Source organism: Oncorhynchus mykiss, chromosome 26 (assembly GCF_057628025.1).
Source record: "Oncorhynchus mykiss isolate SJ-2025 chromosome 26, ASM5762802v1, whole genome shotgun sequence".
In the NCBI taxonomy this organism is placed as follows: Eukaryota; Metazoa; Chordata; class Actinopteri; order Salmoniformes; family Salmonidae; genus Oncorhynchus; species Oncorhynchus mykiss.
Genome location: NC_143047.1, coordinates 29,988,453 through 29,994,452, shown reverse-complemented (window position 1 = coordinate 29,994,452; position 6,000 = coordinate 29,988,453).

Genomic DNA, 6,000 nt, shown 5'->3' with positions numbered 1-6,000 from the left:
GAGACTCCAGCCCCGACCCTGTAGTAAACACATTACAGAGGAGAATGAGACTCCAGCCCCGACCCTGTAGTAAACACGATGCAGAGGAGAAGGAGACTCCAGCCCCGACCCTGTAGTAAACACAGTGCAGAGGAGAAGGAGACTCCAGCCCTGGCCCTGTAGTAAACACAGTGCAGAGGAGAAGGAGACTCCAGCCCCAACCCTGTAGTAAACACGATATAGAGGAGAAGGAGACTCCAGTCCCTACCCTGTTGTAAACACATTGCAGAGAAGGAGACTCCAGCCCCGACCCTGTAGTAAACACAGTATAGAGGAGAAGGAGACTCCAGCCCTGACCCTGTAGTAAACACAGTATAGAGGAGAAGGAGACTCCATCCCCGACTCTGTAGTAAACACAGTATAGAGGAGAAGGAGACTCCAGCCCTGACCCTGTAGTAAACACAGTACAGAGGAGAAAGAGACTCCAGCCCTGACCCTGTAGTAAACACAATACAGAGGAGAAAGAGACTCCAGCCCTGACCCTGTAGTAAACACAGTATAGAGGAGAAGGAGACTCCAGCCCCGACTCTGTAGTAAACACAGTATAAGGGAGAAGGAGACTCCAGCCCTGACTCTGTAGTAAACACAGTACAGAGGAGAAAGAGACTCCAGCCCTGACCCTGTAGTAAACACAGTATAGAGGAGAAGGAGACTCCAGCCCCGACTCTGTAGTAAACACAGTACAGAGGAGAAAGAGACTCCAGCCCTGACCCTGTTGTAAACACAGTACAGAGGAGAAGGAGACTCCAGCCCCGACCCTGTAGTAAACACAGTACAGAGGAGAAGGAGATTCCAACCCGACCCTGTAGTAAACACAGTGCAGAGGAGAAGGAGACTCTAGCCCGAACCTGTAGTAAACACAGTACAGAGGAGAAGGAGACTCCAGCCCTGACCCTGTAGTAAACACAGTAAAGAGGAAAAGGAGACTCCAGCCCCGACCCTGTAGTAAACACAGTGCAGAGGAGAAGGAGACTCCGGCCCCGACCCTGTAGTAAACACAGTACAGAGGAGAAGGAGACTCCAGCCCTGACCCTGTAGTAAACACAGTACAGAGGAGAAGGAGACTCCAGCCCTGACTCTGTAGTAAACACAGTGCAGAGGAGAAGGAGACTCCAGCCCCGACCCTGTTGTAAACACAGTGCAGAGGAGAAGGAGACTCCAGCCCTGACCCTGTAGTAAACACAGTATAGAGGAGAAAGAGACTCCAGCCCTGACCCTGTAGTAAACACAGTACAGAGGAGAAAGAGACTCCAGCCCTGACCCTGTAGTAAACACAGTGCAGAAAAGGAGGAAACTCCAGCCCCGACCCTGTTGTAAACACAGTGCAGAAAAGGAGGAAACTCCAGCCCCGACTCTGTAGTAAACACAGTACAGAGGAGAAGGAGACTCCAGCCCCGACCCTGTAGTAAACACAGTACAGAGGAGAAGGAGACTCCAGCCCTGACCCTGTAGTAAACACAGTACAGAGGAGAAGGAGACTCCAGCCCTGACCCTGTAGTAAACACAGTACAGAGGAGAAGGAGACTCCAGCCCTGACCCTGTAGTAAACACAGTACATGGGAGAAAGAGACTCCAGCCCCGACCCTGTAGTAAACACGATGTAGAGGAGAAGGAGACTCCAGCCCTGACCCTGTAGTAAACACAGTGCAGAGGAGAAGGAGACTCCAGCCCCGACCCTGTAGTAAACACAGTGCAGAGGAGAAGGAGACTCCAGCCCCGACCCTGTAGTAAACACAGTGCAGAAAAGGAGGAGACTCCAGCCCCGACTCTGTAGTAAACACAGTATAGAGGAGAAGGAGACTCCAGCCCTGACCCTGTAGTAAACACAGTATAGAGGAGAAGGAGACTCCAGCCCCGACCCTGTAGTAAACACAGTAGAGAGGAGAAGGAGACTCCAGCCCTGACCCTGTAGTAAACACAGTAGAGAGGAGAAGGAGACTCCAGCCCCGACCCTGTAGTAAACACAGTAGAGAGGAGAAGGAGACTCCAGCCCTGACCCTGTAGTAAACACAGTGCAGAGGAGAAGGAGACTCCAGCTCTGGCCCTGTAGTAAACACAGTACAGAGGAGAAAGAGACTCCAGCCTTGGCCCTGTAGTAAATACAGTACAGAGGAGAAGGAGACTCCAGCCCCGACCCTATAGTAAACACGGTATAGAGGAGAAGGAGACTCCAGCCCCGACTCTGTTGTAAACACAGTGCAGAGAAGGAGGAGACTCCAGCCCCGACCCTGTAGTAAACACGGTATAGAGGAGTGAATAAGGAGGAGGGGGAGTGAGGGTATGTTACTGTATCAATGGGATAAACTTCAGATGTAGTTTATTAAATGGCAGCTTCATTTATGGTAGGGTATTATTTATTATATTTTGTTTAGTTCTGTGCACTTCTTGCTGAATTTGGAGTAAAGTTGCTTGGTCAACTGTCTGGGCTATCCTCACTCACGAGTCACGAGCATTCCAATCTCTCCTCAAACATGGCCCTTCTAGCCCACTTTCACCACTCTTCTCGTGGCACGCTATGGAAGGCAGTTTTTGTCATGTATTTATTGACACAGCTAATATTGCAGCGTATCACAGGCCTCACTCTTCTCCCCAGTTACTGGGGCTCCACTACCTGACACTCCATGTCTCCTCAGCCTCTGTACCCTCCAACCAGTCTCTGTGAATGAGCTCTGTGTTCCCCAGCCCAGTAAATTAGAAGCTAGTCGACAGCTCCAGGCCGGGGAGGTCCCTCATGCTTTCACGCCTATAATAGGACCTCTCCTCTTGCATCTCTCTCTCTCTCTCTTGCTCTCTCTCTTTCTTGCTCCATCCATCCATCCCTCCCTCCCTCTCTTTCTCTCTCTGTCTACCCTCTCTCTCTCTCTCTCTCTCTCTCTCTCTCTCTCTCTCTCTCTCTCTCTCTCTCTCTCTCTCTCTCCTGCTGCTGAGGCCTGTGGCCTGTGTAGGGCCAGTGGTGCCTCTCCTCTCCTGCTGCTGAGGCCTGTGTAGGGCCAGAGGGGCCTCTCCTCTCCTGCTGCTGAGGCCTGTGTAGGGCCAGAGGGACCTCTCCTCTCCTGCTGCTGAGGCCTGTGTAGGGCCAGTGGGGCCTCTCCTCTCCTGCTGCTGAGGCCTGTGTATGGCCAGTAAGGCCTCTCCTCTCCTGCTGCTGAGGCCTGTGTAGGGCCAGAGGGGCCTCTCCTCTCCTGCTGCTGAGGTCTGGAGGGCCAGAGGGGCCTCTCCTCTCCTGCTGCTGAGGCCTGTAGGGCCAGAGGGGCCTCTCCTCTCCTGCTGCTGATGCCTGTAGGGCCAGAAGAGGGACCTCTCCTCTCCTGCTGCTGAGGCCTGTAGGGCCAGAGGGGCCTCTCCTCTCCTGCTGCTGAGGCCTGTGTAGGGCAGAGGGGCCTCTCCTCTCCTGCTGCTGAGGCCTGTGTAGGGCCAGAGGGACCTCTCCTCTCCTGCTGCTGAGGCCTGTGTAGGGCCAGTGGGGCCTCTCCTCTCCTGCTGCTGAGGCCTGTGTAGGGCCAGAGGGGCCTCTCCTCTCCTGCTGCTGAGGCCTGTGTAGGGCCAGAGGGGCCTCTCCTCTCCTGCTGCTGAGGCCTGTGTAGGGCAGAGGGGCCTCTCCTCTCCTGCTGCTGAGGCCTGTGTAGGGCCAGAGGGACCTCTCCTCTCCTGCTGCTGAGGCCTGTGTTGGGCCAGTGGGGCCTCTCCTCTCCTGCTGCTGAGGCCTGTGTAGGGCCAGAGGGGCCTCTCCTCTCCTGCTGCTGAGGTCTGGAGGGCCAGAGGGGCCTCTCCTCTCCTGCTGCTGAGGCCTGTAGGGCCAGAGGGGCCTCTCCTCTCCTGCTGCTGAGGCCTGTAGGGCCAGAAGAGGGACCTCTCCTCTCCTGCTGCTGAGGCCTGTAGGGCCAGAACAGGGACCTCTCCTCTCCTGCTGCTGAGGCCTGTAGGGCCAGAGGGGCCTCTCCTCTCCTGCTGCTGAGGCCTGTAGGGCCAGAGGGGCCTCTCCTCTCCTGCTGCTGAGGTCTGTAGGGCCAGTGAAACATACTCCTCACCTTTACAGTGTGAGGCCTGTTATCCCTTTGTTCCACCTTTGACAGGTCGTCATTTTAAATAAGAATCTCTTGATTGACTTACCTGTATAAATAAATGGTAGATCAAATAAATTGCCAGCTCTCTTACAGTGCTGGCTGGCTCTGCCATGGGCCTGTCAACAGATGGTAGGAAAACCATCACAAGAGGGGTGAAACCTCTCTCTCTCTCTCTCTCTAGCCCCAAGCCCCTTTGCTCAATACGTTGGACACGGCAAAACCCCTCTGGTTGTTGGGTTCTGAACAGCTGTAACACATGTCAGAGGAGTGGGCTGCCTGCACCACAATATAACTATTTATCCCGTTAGAAAGCCATGGATATGGAACTCACCGCTCCATACACTTGGATTCAGGACGTGTTTGACATGACAGGAGACTGTATGAATTATTTGCTCCGTAACCAGCCAAAGGCCTGACAACCTAGTTTTGGAAAGCTAAAATATTTATATGAAGTGAGCCAGGCAGGCAGCGCAGAAGGGTGCTGTTGACATCCTGTGAGTGTATCTGTTCGGAGGTATCAGACCAGACCACAAACCCAGAGATCATTACCCAGCCTGCCCCACTCTCCCTTGCTATCAGCTCTGGGGTGTCTGCAATGGTTATGTCACATGTCAGGAAGACTTAGATCACACCAGGAAGGAAAGTCTGTATGTACAAATGGAAAGAGATAGGCCATCTCAGATCGTCTGCCTGGGAGGATGTATTCCATTTGTCAGACTAATATCATCATCGGCGAATAGCATTACTGGTGTTAGAGTTTCAGAAGGTAGTAGAGCGTAACCCACAGCCAGAGGTAGAACATCTGAGAGTGGCTTGGCTATCACCACAAACTCTCTTCATACAAAACAGAGACACAAAGATCCATAAGCCGTTCAGAGGTGGTCCTCACCACATATTTATGAGGACATTCATGTTTAATCTGTGTTGACGAAAATACTTACACCTCCAGTGGCCCTCTGCAGCAGACAGGTGTAGAAAAGACTGTCTGTAGACTACCTCTGTGTGTCTGTCTGGTGTGCCAGGTCAGCTCTGATGGAATGTCAGCAGAGTTGCTCTGTCCATCTGAGGCCTCACACACACACACACACACACACACACACACACACACACACACACACACACACACACACACACACACACACACACACACACACACACACACACACACACACACACACCTCCACCCTCCTGTAATGCCTCTCCTCTCCCCATCCGGGTCAGTGTCGGGAGCTGCAGAGAAGAAACATTCAGCTTTCTAATGTGTTCCAGTCATTTAGTGGAGCAGATAGCCTCTCTGAGACCTACCCTGAATCTGTTGTTCATCTCTCCATCTCTCTATCTCCCCCTGGCGTTGTTGACGTATCACTCTCCTCATGGTATGTGTGTGTGCATGTGCATTTTTGCTCAAACATGTGTAGATGTGCATACGTGTGTATGTGTGTGTCCGTCCATAGATTTGTGTGGTGCGTGTGTTAAGTGGATAAGTGCGTCAGAATACGTCTCAAGTGATTCAGTCAGCATACTCAATAGTACTGGGTAATGTTTTAACACATACAGAGTATGTTTTCTGTCATTAGTGTAATGTTTTAATTCAGAGTATGTTTTCTGTCATTAGGGTAATGTTTTAATACAGAGTATGTTTTCTGTCATTAGGGTAATGTTTTAATACAGAGTATGTTTTCTGTCATTAGGGTAATGTTTTAATTCAGAGTATGTTTTCTGTCATTAGGGTAATGTTTTAATACAGAGTATGTTTTCTGTCATTAGGGTAATGTTTTAATTCAGAGTATGTTTTCTGTCATTAGTGTAATGTTTTAATTCAGAGTATGTTTTCTGTCATTAGGGTAATGTTTTAATACAGAGTATGTTTTCTGTCAATAGGGTAATGTTTTAATAC